At 38.2% G+C, this 23670-nt stretch overlaps 1 protein-coding gene across 6 annotated transcripts in view; it reads right to left on the bottom strand.

The window, feature by feature from the left end:
- PPM1E (protein phosphatase, Mg2+/Mn2+ dependent 1E) overlaps positions 1-23670 on the bottom strand; it is a 289214-nt gene that overhangs the window by 79188 nt on the left and 186356 nt on the right. The gene's annotated exons all lie outside the window — the stretch shown is intronic.

Raw genomic sequence — 23670 nt, 5'->3', positions numbered from 1 at the left:
CCTATCAATTTTGTTAACTGCCTTATCTCCAGCACCTAGTATATATATATATATATATATATATATATATAATATTTATATAATAAATATAATTATATATTTATATAATTTTATATAGTACTTATATATAATATAAATATATAGTATCACCTAGTTGATAAAGCTAGAAAGAATGGATGACTTCATATTACAAACAGACAAAAAATCCTTCCAATATATATGCTTTTTTTCTCCCCCACTAAAATACTCTATTCTGGCAGTTGTCTGCCTGCTGGCACTCTTCAGTCACATTTATGAATTCTTTAGAGCACTCCTAACCCCACACCACAGGGACCGCTACCCTGTGTTCTTCCTTCCCCCAACATGCACTCTCTGACTGAGTCTTGATATCTGCATTTTAATGAGAACTACATCTTAAACCAAAGCTGCAATTTCAGCTATCATTATGAACCAGAAGAGGTATTTTCTTTCCCTTTTTTTTTTTTTTTTATCTTTTAACTAGAAGAGGTATTTTAAAAAACAGCATTCAAATCACATCTTGCCATCCAAAGGCCTAGTCCATGAATACTATTCTTTAGTACACAAAAGTTGGTTAAAGGGTGTCCCTAAGCCTGTTTTACAATAAAAATAGAGGGAATTATTTAAGTAAGTAGGATCAGAGCTAGAAACTAAAAAGCCACTTTTTTTTTTTAATGACTAGAGAGTATATTTCAGATAAACAGCTTTGGAATAGTGTCATTTCTAAATATGAAAGGCTCTATGTTAATGTGTAAACCAGTTTCTCAGATTTGATAAGAGCATATGTTATTCAACTAGTAGTGATGCCAAATCATATTATATTCTTGAATTTCAGATCTTATCTTTGAAGACCAGAGCCTGAGAGTTAGATTTAGTTCTGATAGTCACATTAAAAATCCACCTATTTCAAATGAATATTGTACAATATCTGGTAAAATATCTCAGCTATACCTACATCTAAGCATCAAAAACTCAAAAGTTTGCTTGCATTCAGTCAGCAACTCCTACTGTATCAACTCCCTACTCTCTGCCAAGCTGTTTACTCATCAGGCAGGGTTGCTAAAAATTAACTCAAATGGTTCAAAGAAGCAAAAAAAAAAAAAATGTTTTATTACAATTAAAATCCAAGGTACAGCTCAGGTGAACTCAAAGAGTATCAAGTTAACTGGAATTATTAAAGTTAGTCCAACCTACAAATTCCTGCTGCAGGTTATATAATAGGTGAAAAGCCTGATGAATCATTCATTCACTCATTCAAATAATATTTACTGAGTGCCTGTAAAAATACATGATATGATTATGCCTTTTTAAACTGTGAAGCACAGAACAATACATAATTCAGTGACCACCCTCAAGTAGTTTATAATCCCTTGAAGGAATTAAAACATCATCCAATTTACAGGTATTTCTTATAGACTATTTCACTTGATTAAGCATGGCAGGTATTCTCTTTATTTGCCAGATGAAGAAATTTGAGTTGAGAGAGATTTAACATCTTGCCTAATTACACAGATTAAGTGGTATAGTTTTACAGTCATGTATTATAGGAAATAAGAAGAGGGAGAAATTACTTCTAGTAAGGGAAATGATATTTATCATACTGACTGACATTTTTATACTTAGAATCTGATTTACAGACTTATCCTTCAACAAAATTCATTCTACAAAAGAATCCAAAGGCGTTTTGGGCATTTGGGCACAGGCATTTTCTCCAAAATTAACAGCTTGTCTAAGATTTTACCTACTGCTACTGGCAAAAAAAAAAAAAGAGCATTAGCTTTGAATGTGGATTAAAATTTGCATTCTGATATTTACTACCTATATGACCTTGAACAAGCCACTTAAACTCCTGCGTTTTTTTATTCATCTGTAAAATGGACCAAACTACCTACATTTTAAGACTGTTGAAAGTAAATGTATAATTAATATACAGTAGTTAATATACAGAGCTACAGTACTTAGCAATGTGTCCGACATAGTGAATACTTATTAATGATAGCATCAGTTCTTTTAGAGTGTTTCCTTTGGTGGTATTTGTATGGGATTTTAATTCAGGACAACTATCAGCTCATCCTTTCTTAACCTCAATATTTAGCTTTATCAGAGTTTTACAGGTCTGCTTTGTGCTGTACCACTCCATCAACCCAAGTCCCACCCAATTACCAACCCAATGACAATTTCTAAGTTGTTTTATTGAATACTACTGGTAGCATTTGTCACAATGATTTCCCTACCTCCTTTCTGATACAGTTTCTAGGTCAACACTCTCTCTTGGTTTCTCTATCAAATGGTAATCTTCTTCTCAATATCCTTTGTTGGTTCCTCATCTTATTCCTAACCTCTAAACATTGGTAGCCCAGGGCTCAGTACTTGGGCCTCTTTCATTCTCTGTAGCACCTACTCCACTCCCTGGCCTCTTGGCTTTGAACATGATTATTTCCTTATGACCCCCTAACATCAATTTTTAGCTCAGACTTCTTATCTGACATACAAACTTTATTTCCTCTGGCTTATTCAATAACTCCACTTGGAAGTCTAGTACATGTTCTACACTTAACATGACTAAAGCCAAAACAGCTCCCAAACCAACTTGTCTACAGTCTTCCCAACTTCAACAAATGTTAACACCATTTACTGATAAATGCCTTCAAGCCTAAGTTGACCTCTCTTTCACAAGCCTTTATCAGCAAATACTTTTGGTTTTCCTTCAAAATATATCCAGATTGTGACTACTTGTCACCACCACCCCTGCTATCACCCTTGTCCCTCTCTTTTGTGATAGTCTAATAACTGGAATTTCTGCCTCCACCACTTTCTTACAGTTTATTTTCCACAATTAGCCAAATAGATCTTTAAAATATAAGTCGGACACCAATGAAATGCTAAATTCAGGCAACTATCATTAATAAAGGTCTAAACCTATAAATGAAATGATGGTGATGTTTTTATATAGGTGAATATCCTTATTCTTAGGGATAAAATATTTAGGGATGATGTGTAGTGATACCTACAATGTACTTTCATATAATTCAGAGCCCTTGCTTGATAAACATACTCATTAAACTAAGAAGAGAAGGAAACATCTTTAACATGATAAAGAACATTTATGAAAAACCCACAGCTAAATCATACTCAAAGGCAAAAAGCTAAAATCTTTCCCCTTAAGATTAGGAACAAGACAAGGATGCCCACTGTTACCACTGTTACTCAACACTGTAATGGAAGTACTAGCCAGAGGAATTAGGCAAGAAAAAGAAATAAAAGGAACCCAAAATGGAAAGGAAGAAGCAAAACTTTCCTTATTTGCAGATGACATGATTCTACAAAAAGAAATTCCTGAAAAATCCATTAAAAAACTACTAGAACCAATAAACAACATCAGCAAACTGGCAGTGTATAAGATCAACATGGAATAATCAGTGGATTGGAGTGGATCGAGTTCACTCCTGCTCTGTGGAACAAGTTAGGGTACAGGGAGAAAATTACCAAGACTGGGGTCCTGAATTGTAAGTAATCAAACAAGGTCTCTAGGGAATTTGGAGGAGGAGGCAGGTGGGTGAGTCGGGGGCTGGATTGGCATGGGGAGAGTGGGGTGGGTCAGTAGACCATGATCCCTACCAGAGGCGGGCTGCAGCCTGCCCCAACTGCTGGCTGGGGAAACCTACCCACGCGGGTTGTAGTTGACAAAGCTCTCGGGGAACCGGGAGGTGGACAGATAATACAGTAGTTAATATACAGAGCTACAGTACTTAGCAATGTGTCCGACATAGTGAATACTTATTAATGATAGCATCAGTTCTTTTAGAGTGTTTCCTTTGGAAAAAATCCACTGCAGGGGCCCGGCCCTCACGGTACTGGTGTGATCACCGGCAGGGAGCCAGGGGTAGCTGGTCGCACAGGCAGTGTCTAGCAACCTGCCAGGTTCCTGGCACTGCAGGACAGCTGATCCTCTGGTGCTGGTCGATTCCCCAGTCCCAACGGATGAACCAGCAGTCCAGCCCTGGGCAGTGCACACCATCCTCTAACCATTGTACGCCAATGGGGACTGGCCTGAGAGAGGAGGAGCCTCAAGTGCGCCACATGCTGGCGAGAAGTTTAAGTACAGGCCGGCCGCAGCAGTAAGGGTGGGGAGAGCCTGAAGGGAGGTAGTGCTTCAGGATCGCCACCTGTTGGGGACAATGGGTACGTGCAGGCAGGCTAACTTGGTATCTGCCTATGTTTTTATTTTATTTTCCTAATATTATTTTTTCTCCTTTTAAAAAATATATTTTTCTATATATTTTTTATTAGTAGTATAATTTTTTTCATTATTTTTATATTTATATTTATAGATATTTTATATTTTTATTGATTATTTATATTATATATATATTTATTATTTGATTTTATTTCATTTATTTTTCATTCTTAAATTTTCTCTCCCTTTGGTGGGCCACCAGCCTCAGTTCACTCCCAATATATTTTGGGGGTATCTCCTGCTGACTCTGGGGCTACTATTGTGAAGTGTGGCTTGTTATTCTTATTGTTGTTTTTTCATATTTTTATTATATTCTTGTTTAATTTTATTATTATTATCTGTTTTTCTTTTTACGTGTGTATGGGCTGGGAGTCAAGCCTGGGTCTCCCACGTGGAGGGCAGCCATTCTACCCCTGAAGTACCCGTGCACCCTGGCCTACTTTCTAATAGACCCTCAAGTTGAATTGTATCCCCTACATGAGATCCAGACCTTGATTTGGTGGGGAACAACTGACAACCAAGTACAAAAGGAAACCTTCAAGGCAAAACCAAGTAAATATAAAACTCCATATGAGTGAAGGAAACCAACCTGCAAAATAACCATATTAAGATAATCAAATGCCCTGAACATCACACAAAAGGATACAGCATGTGAAGATACAAGCAAAAATGGTCCAGCCAAGTAACCAAATAAAAATTCCAGAGGAGACATAGAATATGAAACTACTCAAGGATACTTATAAAGAAATAAAGGATATCAGGAAGATATGAGACGAGCATAAAGAATTCAGAAGATTAAATAGAAAAATGGCAGATCTCACAGAAATGAAAGATATAGTAGATCAAATTAGAAATATACTAGAGACACACAATAGCAGATCTGAAGAAACAGAAGGAAGACTAAGTGAGCTATAAGACAGAATAACTGAACTAGAGCCATAAAAGAACAAATGCAAGAAAGATGGAAAAACTACAATTGGATCTCAGGGAAATGATGGACAATAAGAGGTACACAAATATGAGTCATTTGTAGATAATAAAAAAGTATTCCTTGAGGAATAGGAGAAAAAATATGGAACTATCAAACTTTAACACCGGGGAAACACCTGATACTGTGTCAAACATTAGAGACAACCAAATCAACAGGCCAAGCCCTTGATCTTGAGGCTTGCTCTTGTGAAGCTTATGTATGTAGCAGAAAAGCTTAGCCTACCTATAGATATGCATAAGAGTCACCTCTGGAGGACCTCTTTCATTGTCCCCATATCGTCACACTCTCTAAGCCCAACTCTGCAAGTGAAATCATTGCCCTCCCCCCAACATGGGACATGATATCAGGGGTGAAAGTCTCCCTGGCGGCATGGGAAATGACTCCCAGGGATGAATCCAGCCCTGGCACCGTGGGATCAACAATTCCATCCTGACCAAAAGGGGAAAAAGAAGTGGAACTAATAAATAGAGCTGAGAGGCTACTCTGGAGGTTACTCTTGTGCAGGCATCAGTTAGACATTGCTATTATCCTCACTTGCCAAACCCCAGTCAAAGCCATTTTTGCCAATCCTAAAGAACACCTGGGGCAATATATAAGATTCTACAAAGGTTCCCTGCACCAGGGTAACTTTCCAGAAACCTACAACCAAACCAGATGGGTCCCTGGATCAGATAAGTCCTGAAACCTAGAGGGCCTAGCCTCTCCAGAACATCAGTTAGTTCCATCTCGCTACCTCTTATTACTGACAGCCTCTCCAACATGTAAAAGTTAGAATGGGCATAGCCCAAATACGCCTTCAGAGTGGGAGAAAGATTAAAGGTGATGATGGAGTTATACAGAAAAGGTAGGGTTTTTAACAAATGAGTATGATTGCTGAATCATCATATTGATATTTCTTTTAGTCTCCAGTATCTTTTTAAAATTTATTAATTAAAAAAATTAACAAACCAAATAAACATCAACATATATAATCAGTAATTCACAATATCATCACTTAGTTGCATATTCATCATTTCTTAGAACATTTGCATTAATTCATAAAAAGAAATAAAAGACAATAGAAAAAGAAATAAAACGAACACAGAAAAGAAAAAGATTATACCTACCATACCCCTTACCCCTTGCTTTCATTGATCACTACCATTTCAAACTAAATTTATTTTAGCATTTGTTCCCCCTATTATTTAATTTTATTCTATATGTTCTACTCGTTTGTCAACAAGGTAGATAAAAGGAGCATCAGACACAAGGTTTTCACAATCACACAGTCACATTGTGAAAGCTACATCATTATTCAATCATCCTCAAGAAACATGGCTACTGGAATACAGCTCTATATTTTCAGGCAGTTCCCTCCAGCCTCTCCATTACATCTTGAATAATAAGATGATATCTACTTAATGCATAAGAATAACCTCCAGGATAACCTCTCGACTCTGTTTGAAATCTCTCAGCCATTGACACTTTGTCTCATTTCACTCTTCCCCCTTTTGGTCGAGAAGGTTTTCTCAATCCCTTGATGCTGAGTCTCAGCTCATTCCAGGGTTTTTCTCAATCCCTTGATGCTGAGTCTCAGCTCACTCTAGGATCTCTGTCCCACGTTGCCAGGAAGGTCCACACCCCTGGGAGTCATGTCCCACGTAGACAGGGGTAGGGTGGTGAGACTGCTCGTTGTGTTGGCTGGAGAGAGGGGCCACATCTGAGCAACAAAAGAGGCTCTCTTAGGGGTGACTCTTAGGCCTAAATTTTAAGTAGACTTGACCTATCCTTTTTGGTGTTAAGTTTCATATGAACAAACCCCAAGACTGGGGGCTCAGTCTATAGCTTTGGTTGTCCACACTGCTTGTGAGAATATCAACAATTCAACTTGGGGAAGTTGAATTTCTCACCGTTCTCACCATCCCCCGAAGGGGGCTTTGCAAATACTTTCCCACTCACTGATCGAATCACTCTGGTATTCATCGGGGCATCACTCTGGACAGACCAACAAAATCTCATGTCCTACCTGAGATTCCAAGTACTTATGGTGTTCAATCAGTCTCCAGTATTTTAATGTAGCTAGAAGTAAAAACAAAATTGTGGAATTGCAATCCACATCAAACTCTGAAATCTGTTCTACAACTAATTGTTGTGCTGTGCTTTGAAGTTTATTGTTTTGTATTTATGTTATTTTTCACAAAAAAGAAAAAAAGTGATGATAAAAAAATATATATATTCTTTCTAGCTCCCAATATTCCAGAGCAGCAAGAAGGAAAAGTCTGAGATGATGGCATGGTAGCCCATGACAAACTCTGGGATCTATCTTGTAACTACTTGTTGAAGAAGCACTGGTATGATATATTTAAGATCCTAAAGGATAACAATTGCCCACCAAGAATTCTTTATCAAGCAGAGCTGAACTTCAAAAGTGAGGGACAGACAGCTAGAGAAGGGATGGGAAGGCAAGTGGGAAGGTGAATGGGACATGGATTCCAGGGTGTAAGTGACCTGGGATGCTCTTCCACACCACATAGGGAAGCCAGTTGCAAAAGCTGAAGGACTGAGATGCAGAGAATTGGAGACCGTCCATTCAGTGCAAACACCCTAAGGCACCCTCTTCGAAACAGAAGCCCGGAGCTCTCAGGAGTGCATGGACAGGAAAACGGGGACTGCCCCACCACCACTGTGCATACCTGCCCCAGCCTGACCTACTTCTCCCATGCAAGTGCACGGTCTTGCCCCGTCCCTCCCAAGACCCAAGCACCCAAGCCCAGCCCCTCAACCTCACCTGGGCTACATCTGCCCCCAGCCCATAAAGTCATACACCCCCACCCTGCTCCTCCTGAGATCTGCACGAGTGTACATCAGCTTATTGCCCTCCCAGAGCTGCACATGCATGCACCCCTGCCACGCCCCCAAGCTGTGGGCAAATACTGACCTGCCATCCAGGCCATACTGGCCCACACCCCATGCAAGAATAACCCTACTCTGTGCCCCTGAGCTCTGCAGATACACACACCATGGGCCCACCCCCTAGACCCACACACACCAGGGCCCCACACCACCAGACCCATGCACACATACAACCATATCCTCCCTGCCATAAACCCATGCATTCATGCACTGAAATTTAGACTGCTGCACCCCAAACCCCTGCACACACGCACACCCTTGCTCTACCCCCCAGCACAAGAACCTGCTCTCATACCTGGCAGTTACTCACTTACACATCTATGCTACATAGTCCCTGCCCTGCAGATGCGTGCATCCATGATCCAACCCCCCTGTATCTGTGCACCCCAAGCCCTGCAACCTGTGCCCCACTCCTATACACATGGACATCCACATGCTGGGCCCCCTGGACACCACCCCTATGCAAAGACACACCTGTGCCCTACCCTCCGTGTACCCTGACCTCTGTACTACCTACCGTACATCCTGATACCCATGACCCCCATGCTCCACATTTCCACTCACATTCTCCCAGCACACCAACCCCTGTGTATCCATACAGCTCCCCCATCTGCTTCCCACCATGCCCAACCTTTGTGTCCCCCACACCACACCCTGCTCTTGCACTCCAAGGCCTGCCTGAGCTGTATCTCACCCCCACAACTCCTGTACCACACCTCCACAACCTGGCACTCAGCACTCCACATGCACAGGCAGCAGCACAGCATCCCCAACCAGTGCCTGTATCTGTGCTGCAACCCGTCACTACACTTTTGTGCCCCACCCCACACCCCACACCCCACATCCTGCTCCACATCCATCATGCAAATACTTTAGACTACTGAAGGAAAACAACTTCCAAAGTAACTGTATCGAGATATTTACATGCCTCGAAAGCAACAGAAGAACACTAAGCTTATCAAGATGCAAATAGATATAGCTAAGCCTAATGACCAAATTAAAATACCACAGGATACACAGACTTTGGAACAACTAATCAAAGATGTTCATATAACTCTACTAAATAAAATCAGAGAGATGGCTAATGGCATAAAAGACATCAAGAAGATATTAGAAGAGTGTAAAGTGGAATTTGAAAGAATAAATAGAATAGGAGATATCACAGAGGTTAAAGATGCTGTAGACCAAATAAAAAATATACTAGAGACACATAACAGCAGATTTAAAGACTCAAAAGAAAGAATAAGCAAACTAGAGGATGGCACAACTGATTTTGAACATACAAAAGAGCAAATGGCAAAAAAAAAAAGACGGAAAATTTTGAATTAGATCTCAGGGAAATGATGGACAAAACAAAGCACACAATATAAGAATCATCAGTGTTCCAGAAGGAGAATAGTAAAGGGCTAGGAAGATTACTTGAGGATATAATGGGGGAAAACTTCCCAACCCTTAGAAAAGACAAATATGCAAATCAAAGAAGCCCAGCGAACTCCCAATAGAATACATCCAAATAGGCCTACACAAAACACATACTAATCCGTCTGTCAAATATTGAAGAGAAGTAGAAAATCCTGAAAGCGGCAAGAGAAAGACAATTTACTACTTACAAGGGTAACCACATAAGACTGAGTTCGGACTACTCAACTAGCACTATGGAGGTGAGAAGGCAATGGAATGATAAAATTAAGATCCTGAAAGAGAAAGACTTCCAGCCGAAAGTTCTGTACCCAGCCAAATTGTCCTTCAAAACTGAGGGAGAACTTAAAATTTTCACAGACAAACAAATGCTGAGAGAACAAGAGACAAGCCCTATAAGAAATACTCAAGGGAATTCTGCTGGCTGGGGGTGGGGGCGGGGACAGAAAAGGGGAGTCTAGCAGAGAGCACAGAATTGAAGACTTTCAGTAAGGGTATCTTGAAGGATAAACAGAGAAAGAGGGAAAATAATATATAGGTCTGACAAATAAAATCTAATGGATAAGATGGTGGATACAAGAAATGGCTTTACAGTTTCAATGTCAACAGACTAAACTTGCCAATTAAAAGCGTAACAGAAAGGATTAAGAAATATAATCCAGCTATATGCTACATACAAGAGACTCATCTTAGACACAAGGGTAAAAATAGATTGAAAGGAAAAGGCTGGAAAAGATGTTCCACACAAGCTGTAACCAAAGAAAGCAGGAGTAGCTATACTAACTTAGACAAAATAGACTTTAAATGTAAAGACGTCATAAGAGACAAAAAAAGGACACTATATATTAATAAAAGGGACTATTCACTAAGAAGAAATAACAATCACAAACGTCTATACTCCTAGTCAAGTAGCTCCAAAGTACATGAAGCAAAGATTGGCAAAACTGAAGGGAGCAATAGATGTTTCAACTATAATAGGAGACTTCAATACACCATTCTTCTCTATAGACAGACTAGACAGAAGCTCAGCAAGGAAACAGAGAAATTAAACAATTTGACCTAACACATACATAGATCATTACATCCCCAAACACCAGGCTATAGATTCTTCCCTAGTGAATAGTGAATGTTCTGGGAAGAACATGAAAAAGAACAGCAAACTAATCCCAAAGCAAACAGAAGAAGAAAAATAACAAAGATTAAAACAATTAAATGACTGGGATAACAAAAGAAAGAATCCATAAAACCAAAAGTTTGGTCTTTGAGAAAATCAAAATAAAATCGATGGACCACCAGGAAGACTGACAAAGAAAAAAAGAAAGAGGATGCAAATAAACAAAATAAAAAATGAGAGAGGGGTCGCTATCACAGACACAGAAGAAATGAAAAAATAATCATAAGAGGATACTATGAAAAACTACATGCCAACTGTTCTAGTTTGCTAGCTGCTGGAATGCAATATACCAGAAACGGAATGGCTTTTAAAAAGGGGAATTTAATAAGTTGGTAGTTTACAGATCTAAGGCCGAGAAAATGTCCCAATTAAAACAAGTCTATAGAAATGTCCAATCAAAGGCATCCAGGGAAAGATCCCTTGGTTCAAGAAGGCCGATGAAGTTCAGGGTCTCTCTCTCAAGTGAGACGGCACATGGCGAACACAGTCAGGGCTTCTCTCTCAGCTGGAAGGGCACATGGCAAATACGGCGTCATCTGTTAGCTTTTTCTCCTGGCTTCCTATTTCATGAAGCTCCCCGGGAGGCGTTTTCCTTCTTCATCTCTAAAGGTCACTGGCTGGTGGACTCTCTGCTTCGTGGTGCTGCAGCATTCTCTGCTCTCTCTGAATCTCTCATTCTCCTCTTTTATAGGACTTCAGAAACTAATCAAGACCCACTCAAATGGGTGGAGACATGTCATCCCCTAATCCAGTTTAACAACCACTCTTGACTAAATCACATCAACCAGGGAGATGATCTCATTACAGTTTCAAATATACAGTATTGAATAGGGATTATTCTACCTTTATGAAATGGGATATATATTAAAACAGGGCTTTTCTTAGGGGGCATACTTCCTTTCAAACCAGCACACCAACAAACTAGACAACTTAGATGAAATGGACAAACTCCTGTAAATACACAAACAAGCTACACAAACTCAAGAAGAAATGGAAGATCTCAACAGATCAATTACAAGCAAAAAGATGCAATCAGTCACCAAAAATATTCCTACAAAGGAAAGCCCAGGGCCAGATGGCTTCATGGTAATTTTATTAAACATTACAAAAAGAACTCACACCAATCCTGCTCAAACACTTCCCAAAAATTGAGGAAAAAGGAACACTATCTAACTCATTTTATGAAGCTAACATCACTTTAATACCAAAACCCAGTAAAGATGCTATAATAAAGGAAAATTACAGGTCAATCTCCCTAATGAACATGATGAAAAAATTCTCAACAAAATATTAGCAAACTGAATGCAACATCACATGAAAAGAATTATACACCATGACCAATTGGGGTTTATACCAGGAATGCAAGGAAAGTTCAACACAAGAAAATCAATTAATGTAATACAGCACACTAACAAATCAAAAGGGAAAAATCACATGATCAATTGATTTGATGCTGAAAAGCATTCACAAAATTCAGCATCCTTTTCTGATAAAAACACTTCAAAAGGTAGGAATCAAAGGTAACTTCCTCAATATGGTAGAGTCTATATGACAAAACCATAGGCAGCATCATATTCGATGAAGAGAGACTGAAAGTTTTCCCCCTAAGATGGGGAACAAGACAAGGATGCCCTCTTTCACTACTGTTATTCAACATTGTACTAGAAGTTCTAGCTAGAACAATCAGGCAGGAAGAAGAAATAAAAAGCTTCCAAAGTAGAAAGGAAGAAGTAAAAGTCTCATCATTTGCAGACAACATGATACTATACTTGGAAAATCCTGAGGAATCTACAGTAAAGTTACTTGAGCTAATAAACAAATTCAGCAAGGTAGCAGGATATAAAATTAGTGTGCAAAACATCAGTAACATTTCCATATATAAGTAATGACCAAACTGAGCAGTCAATTAAGGAAAAAATTCTATTCAAAATAGCAACTACAAGAATCAAGTATCTAGAAATGAACTTAACAAGGGATGTAAAGAACTTGTACACAGAAAACTGCATAACATTGATTAAAGAAGATCTAAATAGGTAGAAAGACATTCCCTATTCATGGATAGGAAGGTTAAATATAGTTAAGATGTCACTCGTACCTTGATCTACAGATTAAACACAGTACCAATCAAATTCCAACAACCTACTTTGAAGACTAGGAAAAGCTAGTTATCAAATTCATCTGTAAGGTTAAGAGACCCTGAATAGCTAAAAGCATCCTAAAAAAAGAACAAAGTGGGAGGATTAATGCTTCTTGATTTAAAAACTTATTATAAAGCCACAGTGGTCAAAGCAGCATGCTACTGGCACAAAGACAGAAGTATTGACCAATGGAATCAAATCAAGATTGCAGACCACCAAATCTATGTTCAACTTATCTTTGATAAGGCCCCCAAATCACTGAACTGGGACAAAATAGTCTTTTCAATAAATGCTCATGGGATAACTGGATATCAATAGCCAAAAGAATGAAAGAGGACCTCTACCTTACATCCTAAATGAAAATGAACTCAAAGTAGATCAAACATCTAAATATAAGAACCAGTACTATAAAGCTCCTAAAAGAAAAAGTAGGGGAAAATCTTCAAGACCTAGTAATAGGAGATAGCTTCCTAAGTTGTACACCCAAAGCACAAGCAATAAAAGAAAAAAACAGATGAATGAAAATTCCTCAAAATCAAATGCTTTTGAACCTTGAAAGACTTTGTCAAAAAGGTGAAGAGGCAGCCAACTCAATGGGAGAAAATATTTGGAAAAATCACACATCAGTAAAGGTTTAATATCCTGTATACATAAAGAAATTATACAACTAAAATACAAAAGAACAAACAACCCAAATAGAAAATGGACTAAAGAGATGAAGAGCACTTTTTTTTTTTACTTTTTAAATTGTATAACATATATACAAAGCAAAGAAAGAAAACAGCAATAGTTTTCAAAGCACTCCTCAACAAGTTGTTACAGGACACCTCCCAGAGTTTCTCATGGGCTACCATGCCATCATTTCAGATTTTTCCTTCTAGCTGCTCCAGAACACTGGAGGCTAGAAGGAAAAAGTATTTTTTAATCATCACAATTGACTTTTTGTGAGAAAAAAAAAAACATATATACAAAAAAAGCAATAAATTTCAAAGCATACCACAACAATAAGTAGTAGAATAGGTTTCAGAGTTTGATATGGGTTACAATTGCACAATTTTAGGTTTTTACTTCTAGCTGCTCTAACATACTGGAGACTAAAAGAAATAGCAATACAATGATTCAGCAATTATACTCATTTCTTAAACCCTACCTTCTCTGTGTAACTCCACCATCACCTTGGATCTTTCTATCTCACCCTTTAGGGGTATGGAGATGGAACTACCTGATGTTATGGAGAGGGTGGCTCCTATGAAGAGGCATTTTCCTGAAGAGCAAATACAGATGGCTAAAAAGCACATGAAGAGATGTTCAGTTTCATTAGCTATAAGTGAAATACAGATTAAGACTACAATGGGATATCGCTTCACATCTACAAGAATGGCTGCTATTGAACAAACAGGAAACTACAAATATTTGGATTGGATATGGAGAAATTGGGACACTTATACACTGCTGGTGGGAATGTATAGTACTACAGCTATTATGGAAGATAGTTTTGCTTAGGAAACTAAATATCGAGTTGACCTATGACCTGGCAATGCCACCACTCAGTATATATACCCAGAAGAGCGAAAAGCAGTGACACAAACAGATATTTGCACATTGATGTTCATAGCAGCACTATTCACAACTGCCAAAAGATGGAAATAACCTCAGTGCGCATCAAAAGGAAAGAGAGTTTACTAGCAAGAGGGGCTTAGCTCAACCAAGCTCCAATTGCGGAGTTAATTAACAAATTCTGACTATTGAAAACAGTCCTCCAGCTCAGATAAACCTCGAATAGGACCTAAAGGTACTAGGGGTTTTTGCCATATGTCATGGTCAGGGACATGTGTCAACTTAGCCAAGTTGTGGTACCTGTTTATCTGGTTGGGCAAGTGCTGGCTTGTCTGTTGCAATGAGGACATTTCATAGAATTAGATCATGATCAGGTCAGCTGCATCCATAGCTGATTCCATTTGTAATCAGCCAATGGGGAGTGTCTTCTACAATGAGTGATGCTTAATCTGATCACGGGAAGCCTTTTAAGGAGGATTCAGAGGAGACAGGTTCCATTCCTGCTTCGGCTGGTGAGCCTCTCCTGTGGAGTTCATCCAGACTCTCCAATAGAGTTGTCGGCTAGACAGCCTGTCCTGCGGACTCTGCATTCCTGCGGTCACATGAGACACTTTTATAAAATTTATATTTGTGAGTGTTCCCTGTTGATTCTGTTTCTCTAGAGAACCCTAACTAATATACCATGGCACAAGAGGGGGCAGGGCTGACAAGAAAACAAAGCAAAACAAACAGGTTTTTTTGATTGGAGACTAGAAAATACTTTAAAAGGGCTAGATCCTAAAAAAAAAACCGGGGGGGGAGGGGCACACAGAACCTGGAGATACACGGAGCAATTTACCAACTTAAGCTCTTGATTAACAAACTGAAGGAACTTTTTTCTTTTTTTCTTTTCTTTTTTTTTTTTTTTGCTTTGTTTCTACTACTTAGCAGTTCATTGGATAGAACTACAAGCTCTAACTGCCCCAGACAAGGGTGGAATTAAGCTTGTTAAGAGACAAAAAGGCTGGTCAGGTGACAGGTGAAAGGAGTTAATTCCCTGGAGCTGTGCCTTCCCCAGGGGAGGGGTGGGGCCCAGCTCAGGTGGAATTTCTCCCTCAAAGAATTCAGACCCCAAGGACTAGAAAACTGAAGCAATTAAAATCAGCCTACAACCTCTCCTCTGTCTCAAACACACCCCCAGCAAGGAGAGTCTGCTGAAGGTAAAGTACCACATCACTTTATGCTATTGGGAAACCGCAGGTAGACAAGCACCATACACTAGGCAGCATAGAAAACACAGTCTAGAGGCTTAATAGGAAAGTCTGTCAACCTGCTGGCTCTCTCTCTCAAGGAAAATTGATGCAGGTGACTCTTTCCTCCCAAGAGGAGGCCAGTCTGGTCTGGGAACATATGACTGGGGTCTATAAAATCTAAGTAGACCTTCCTTAAAAAAAAAAAAAAAAGGCTCCATATAGGTAGGGCAACAAACAGAAAAACAAGAACTGAAAAATTCTGATCTGTTAAACAAAACCTATGCCAGAGGTCTAGAATAAGCTGAACTGAATGTCAAAGAAGAGACAGAGAACAAAGCCATCCAGCAAGAAAATCCTTGGTAAAACAGTAAAAAAAATCTCCAGAATAAACTAATTAAGGAAATCAGATGCCTAGACACCACCAAAAAATAATGATTCATACTAGGAAATTGAAGCTATGGCTCAGTCAAAGGAACAAACCAACAATTCAAATGTGATACAGGAGTTTAAACAACTAATTCAGGATGTTTGAACAGACAGGGAAAAATCTCATCAAAAATCAAATCAATGAGTAGAGGGAGGATATAAAGAAGGCAATGGGTGTACAAAAAGAAGAAATAGAAAGTTTGAAAAAAACAAATCATAGAACTTATGGGAATGAAAGGCACAAAAGAAGAAATGAAAACAACACTGGGAAACTACAACAATAGATTTGAAGAGGCAGAAGAAAGGATTAGTGAAGTAGAGGACTGGACATCTGAAATAAGACACACAAAAGAAAATACAGGGAAAAATAGGAACAGGACTCAGGGAACTGAATGACAACATGAAGTGCATGAATATACATGTTCTTGTGTCCCAAAAGGAGAAAAGGGAAAAGGAAGAGAAAGACTAATGGAGGAAATTATCACTGAAAATTTCCCATCTCTTATGAAAGACATGAAATTACAGATACAGGAAGTGCAGCATACCTCAAAGAGAATAGATCCAAATAGACATACTCCAAGACACTTACTAATCAGACTCTCAGATGTCAAAGAGAAAGAGATAATTTTGAAAGCAACAAAAGAAAAGTAATCCATCACATACAAGGGAAGCCCAATAAGACTATGTGTAGATTTCTCAGCAGAAACCATGGAGGAAAGAAAGCAATGGTATGATATATTTAAGATTCTGAAAGAGAAAACTGCAAACTGAGAATTCTGTACTCAGCAAAATTGCCCTTCAAAAATGAGGGTAGGTTAAAACATTTTCAGACAAATAGTCACTAAGAGAACTTGTAACTAAGAGATCAGCTCTACAAGAAATCCTAACAAGAGCACCAGTCAGATAGGGGAGAGAGGTGTGGAGAAGAGTATAAAAATGAAGACTACCAGTAAAGGTCAAAAGAGAAAAAAATTAGATATGGTATATAAAATCCGAAAGGTAAAATGGCAGAAGAAAGTACTGCCTTTACAGTAATAACACTAAATGTTAATAGATTAAATTCACCAGTCAAAAGGCATAGACTGGCAAAATGGATTAAAAAACAGGACCCTGATTTTGCTGTCTACAGGAGACTCATTTTAGACCCAAGGACAAACATAGGTTGAAAGTGAAAGGTTGGGTAAAGATATTTCGTGCAAACAACAATCAGAAAAAAGCAAGAGTAGCTATACTACTGTCCAACAAATTAGACTTCAAATGTAAAACAATTAAAAGAGACAAAGAAGGACACTATGTATTAATAAAAGGAACATTCAATAAGAAGACATAACAATCATAAAGATTTATGCACCAAGTCAGAGAGCTTCAAAATACATGAGGCAAACACTGAAAAGAGATATAGATGCCTCTACCACAATAGTTGGAGACTTCCATTCTCAGCTCTCATCAATGGACAGAACATCTAGGTAGAGGATCAATAAGGAAACAGAGAATTTGAATAACATAATAAATTAACAGACATTTAGTAGAACATTACACCCCCACAACAGCAGAGTCCACCTTTTTCTCAAGTGCTCATGGATCATTCTCAAGGAACAACCATATGCTGGGTCACAAAGCAAGTGTCAATAAATTTTAAAAGACTGAAATCATACAAAACACTTTCTTGGATCATAAAGGATGACATTGAAAATCAATAAAAGGCAGAGGGTCAGAATATTCACAAATATATGGAGGCTAAACAACACACTCTTAAACAACCAGTGGGTCAAGGAAGAAATTACAAGAGAAATCAGTAAATCTTTTGAGGCAAATGAAAATGAGAACACAACATATCAAGATTTATGGGATGCACTCCTGGTGCCTACCTATGAAAAAAAAAATTAGAATTTATGGGATGCAGCAAAGGCAATGCTAAGAGGGAAATTTATTGCCTTAAATGCCTATATCAAAAAAGAAGAAAGAGCCAGAAACAAGGAATTAATTGTTCACTTGGAAGAACTAGAGAAAGAACAGCAAACTAACCCCAAAGCAAGCAAAAGGAAAGAAATAATGAAGATTAGAGCAGAAATAAATAAAACTGAAAACATGAAAACAATCAAGAAAATCAACAAGACTAGAAGTTGGTTCTTTGAGAAAATAAATAATATTGATGGACCCTTAGCAAGGATGACAAAAAGAAAAAAAATAAATAAATAAAATCAGAAATGGAAGAGAAGACGTAACCACTGATACCACAGAAATAAAGGAGGTAATGAGAGGATACTATGAACAACTTTATGCTAATAAACTAGACAACATAGTGAAATGGAGAATTTCCTAGAAAGGCATGAACAACCAACACTGACTCAAGAAGAAATAGATGACCTCAACAAACCAATCACAAGTAAAGAAATTGAATCAATCATTTAAGAAGCTCCTCAAAAAGAAAATTCCAGGACCAGATGGCTTCACATGTGAATTCTACCAAGTATTCAAGAAAGAACTACCACCAATCCTGCTCAAACTCCTCAAAAAATTGAAGGGGAGAGAAGGCTACGTAACTCATTCTATGAAGCCAACATCACTCTCATACCAAAGCCAGACAAATATACAAAAAGAAAATTACAGACTAATCTCTCTAATGAAATAGATGCAAAAATCCTTAACAAAATTCTAGCAAATCGAATCCAGCAACACATTGAAGGAACTATACACCATGACCAAGTGGGATTTATTCCAGGTATGCTAGGATGGAATAAGAAACATAAGAAAACAAATCAATGTAATACATCATATCAACAAATCAAAGCAGAAAAGCCACAAGATCATCTCAATTGATGCAGAAAAGGCATTTGACAAAATTCAACATCCTTTCCTGTTGAAAATACTTCAAAGGATAGGAATAGAAGGGAACTTTCTCAACATAAGGGGAATATATTCAACCCATAGCTAATACCCTCAATGGGGAAAGACTGAAAGCTTTCTGTTAAGATCAGGAACAAGACAAGAGGTCTACTGTCACCACTGTTATTTAACATCGTGCTGGAAGTTCTAGCCAGAACAATTAAGCAAGAAAAAGAAATATAAGGCATCAAAATTGGAAAGGAAGAAGTAAAACTCTCACTGTTTGCAGGTGATAAGCTGCTATATGCCAAAAACACCGAAAAATCCACAGTGAAACTACTAGAGCTAATAAATGAGTACAGCAAAGTGGCAGGTTACAAGATCAACACAAAAAAATCTGTAGTGTTTCTATACACTAGTAATGAGCAATCTGAGGAGGAAATCAAGAAAAAATTTCATTTACAATTGCAACCCAAAGAATAAAATACTTAGGAATAAATGTAACTAAACAGACAAAAGACCCATACAAAGAAAACCACAAGGAATTGTTAAAAGAAATCACAGAAGACCTAAATAAATGGAAGACCATACTCTGCTCATGGATTGGAAGACTAAATATAGTTAAGATGTCACCTAAATTGATTTATAGATTCAGTGCAATACCAATTAAAATCCAAAAAACTTACTTTGCAGAAATAGAAAACCAATAGCCAAATTTATTTCAGAGGGCAGGGTGCCCTGAATAGCTAAAAATATCTTGAGAAAGAAAAATGAAGTTGGAGGTCTCAAATTATTTACTTGACTTTAAGGCGTATTACAAAGCTACAGTGGTCAAAACAGCATGGTACTGGCATAAAGACAGATATACTGACTAATGGAATCAAATAGAATGTTCAGATATAGACCCTCTCATGTATGGACAATTGATCTTTGATAAGGGAGTCATGCCAACTCACCTGGGACAGAGCAGTCTCTTCAAGAAATGGTGCTTGGAGAACTGGATATCCATATGCAAAAGAATGAAAGAGGATCCATATCTCATACCTTATATAAAACTTAACTCAAAATGGATCAGAGACATAAACATTAGAGCTAAGACCATAAAACTTTTAGAAGAAAATGTAGGGAAATATCTTATAAAACTTGTATAGGAAGCGGTTTTCTAGATCTTACACCCAAAGCATGAGCACTGAAGAAAGAAATAGATAAATGGGAACTCCTAATTTAAGTAGGCTTAGCCTATGAGCCATGTTTCTTGAAGATGATTGTATAATGATACAGCATTTGCTATGTGACTGTGTGATTGTGCAAACTTTGTTTCTGATGCTCCTTTTATCTATGGTATAGACAGATGAGAAAAAATATAGATAAGAAATACACAAATAATGGGGGGACAAAGGTTAAAATAAGTTGAGTAGATTAGTGGTCAATGAGAGGGAGGTGTAAGGGGTATGGAATGTATGAGTTTTTTATTTTTTCCTTTTTATTTTTTTGCTGGACAGATGCAAATGTTCAGGAAAAAAAAGATCATGGTGATGAATACACAACAATGTGATGATATTGTGAGCCACTGATTGTATCCATGTCAAGAATGTTTGTATGTTTGTTTGTTGTTTACAACAAAAAAATATATAAAACAAGATCTAACCATGCTCAAGGAAATAAGGAAAATACAGAGAAAGAACTAAAGGATATCAGGAAAATAATGAATGAGCAATATAAGAGTCCTAGTAAAGAAACAGAAATTAAAAAAAAACATTTTAAGGAACCAAACAGAACTAGCTGAAGACCACAATACTGAAATGCAAAGTGACTAGGAAGGTTTCAAGAGCACATGGAAGTGAGCGGAAGAAAGAAATCAGTGACTTGAAGACAAGACACTTGAAATGAGTCAGGCTTAGGCGCAGAAAGAAGAAAGAATTATTAAAAGCCAAAACAGCCTAAGATACCTCTGGGACACCATCAAGTGGAGCAATATATGCATTATGTGAGTCCCAGAAGGAGAAGAAAGAGAAAAAGAGGCAAAAGGAATATTCAAAGAAATATTGACAGAAAACTGCCCAAACATAGCACAAGACAGTAATATGCACATCCAAGGAGCCTAGGGAACACCAATCAGGATAAATATGAAGAAAAATATATCCCATCACATACTGATCACATTATCAAATGCAAAAGACAAGGGAAATCTACAGGAATAAAAGCAATGTGTTACATACAAGGGAGTGCCAAAACCCATGGAGGCAAGAAAGCAGTTCATTGAAATATTTTAAAGTGCTGAAAGAAACCAACCAACAGCCAAGAATTTTATATCCAGCAAGATTTTCTTTCACAAATGAGGGAGAACCTTTCTGCCTCTACTGCCACCATGGCACTGTGAAAAAACTTGTGGGGAAAGGGGGTGCAGTTGAGGGTGAACTTCCTCGAAGACTGCCCCTACCCTGTAGAAGATGGAATCATGGATGCTGTGGTAGTTAGATTCAGTTGTCAACTTGGCCAGGTGAAGGTACCTAGTTTTGTTGCTGTGGACATGAGCCAATGGTACGTGAACCTCATCTGTTGCTCATTACATCTGCACTCAGCTAAGAGGTGTGCCTGCTGTAATGAATGATGTTTGACTGAATTGGCTGGTGCTTAAATGAGAGAGGCTCAACGTAGCACAGCCCAAGCAGCTCAGCATATCTCATCTCAGCACTCACAGCTCAGCCCAGGCCTTTGGAGATGCAGAAAGAAATCATCCCAGGGAGAGTAGTTGGAACCCAGAGGCCCGGAGAAAAGGCCCAGAGAGATCGCCCTGTGCCTTCCCACATAAGAAAGAACCTCAGTTGAAAATTAGCTGCCTTTCCTCTGAAGGACTAATGAAATAAATCCCTTTTTATTAAAAGCTAATCCGTCCCTGGTGTGTTGCAGTCTGGCAGTGCAAACTAGAACAGATGCCACCAATTTTGAGCAGTTTCTTCAAGAAAGACTTAAAGTAACGGAAAAGCTGGGAATCTCGGTAGAGGAGGTGTAACCATTGAAAAGAGCAAGAGCAAGATTATTGTAACCTGAGAGGTGCCCTTTTTTTTCAAAAGGTATTTGAAATATCTCACAAAAAAATACATGAGGAATAACCATCGATGTGATTAGTTGTGTGTAGTTGCTAACAGCAAAGAAAGCTATGAAATACGCTTCTTCTTGATCAACCAGGACAAAGAAGATGAGGATTGAAACTTGCTTTGCCTGGAATGTTTTATATAAATCCTCGAATAAGACTTGGGACTCAAAATGGTGGTGATCTTTGTAATTCTGTTCTATGGATCAAACAGAAAACCGGACATCATAGTGAAAGGGCTTCACTTGGGTTGCCATTCACGTGATTTAATAAGTTCTTTTTGTCTTGTTTTGCTTTTTTGCTTGAAAATTTCTTTTCTGGTAGTCTTACCAAATAGAAAGGCTACTCGAAGGGAACCAGCGAACAAACAGGCAGAACAGGCGGAACAGTGTGTGCACTGTCAGCACCAGGCAGTCACTATTTTATTTTAAAAGCATGACCATACATTTTATCCAGTGTTTCTCTCAAACACTATTTGAATTCCAAGGATACAAATAGGCAGATTCCTAATTAAAAGCAAAACCAGTGATTTCTTTCTGAAGTTCTTGTAGCAAGAACCAATTTTAACAATGCAGGTATCTGGACATTTATCTTTTTCTAAATTACAAATTAGTCTTGGTACTAAGTATGTTAAACCTCTTTCTTCCTATAGAAATAAGATTTGGTCTTTTAGAATGGCTACCTACTCTATTCTTCAGAACAGGGTTTGGAAAATGATTGTCAACATCCCAGGCTTTAAGCAAATTTCTGTATAAAAATGAACTTGTAAATAATCACTTTCTGTGAGTCTTGGCTTTGTGACAAATGGTCTCTATAGTGTACCCAAGCCAAGGGAGCCAGAGATGAGGAGCTGACCTTGCAGATGTGGAGCGCTGGTTGTCTTAAACTGATGGGGATTCTTTGGTGGTGAGAACTCAGAAGTCTTTTCACTGAGAGTGGAGCATGGAAGATAAGTTATTGGGAAACAATTGATGCTGAGGACCTTTGAAAGAAATTTTGAGATTCCAGGAAATAGTTGCTTCCACACCATTTAGGCCACAAATGGTTTTAATGTAAAAACTGATGGTGCAAATTAATGTAAATAACCAAACTGAAAGTGTGTTCCTGTAAGATATTGGAGAAAAAGCCATACCTTGTCCCCTTAGGACATCTGTTGCCTCATACTCAGAGACTAGAAAAGTGAACAGTTATTAATGAGGCTATTAAGATGTCATTGTTGCTGACAGAAAAACAGTGCTTGAGGGTGGCCTTGAATAGAGACCCTGATGCCTTGTGATGCCCATCTAAAAACTTATAGACAATTCTGCAGATATGTGTTCATTGTTCTATAATCATGGTGCCTAAAATTCATTTTTCTAGAGAGCTCACTACAGCTAATTTCCACACTTGAGCTCCTTGTGATCCACTAGTTGCATAGCCAGAAATTAAATGTGCAAATCCAATGTTGGCTCCAATTTGACATTCGGAGTGAATGAATATATTGAAGCCTTGCAATTTCATTTGCGATAAAGGCTCTAGCATTTTTATCTGAATGCAGTTTTCTTGAAGCATGATGGTTTGTACATTTCTCCTCTGCCCTGGCAGGAGGCAGGATTGTCTTTCAAACTTAACTGAGGCATCAGTTGCTCCTGAGGGACAGTATTATTGTACTATTCCTTACCCTGAC

The sequence above is a fragment of the Tamandua tetradactyla genome, chromosome 6, assembly GCF_023851605.1.
Source record: "Tamandua tetradactyla isolate mTamTet1 chromosome 6, mTamTet1.pri, whole genome shotgun sequence".
In the NCBI taxonomy this organism is placed as follows: Eukaryota; Metazoa; Chordata; class Mammalia; order Pilosa; family Myrmecophagidae; genus Tamandua; species Tamandua tetradactyla.
Note: the sequence above shows the minus strand (reverse complement) of the source record. Positions and strands in the feature narration are given on the sequence as shown.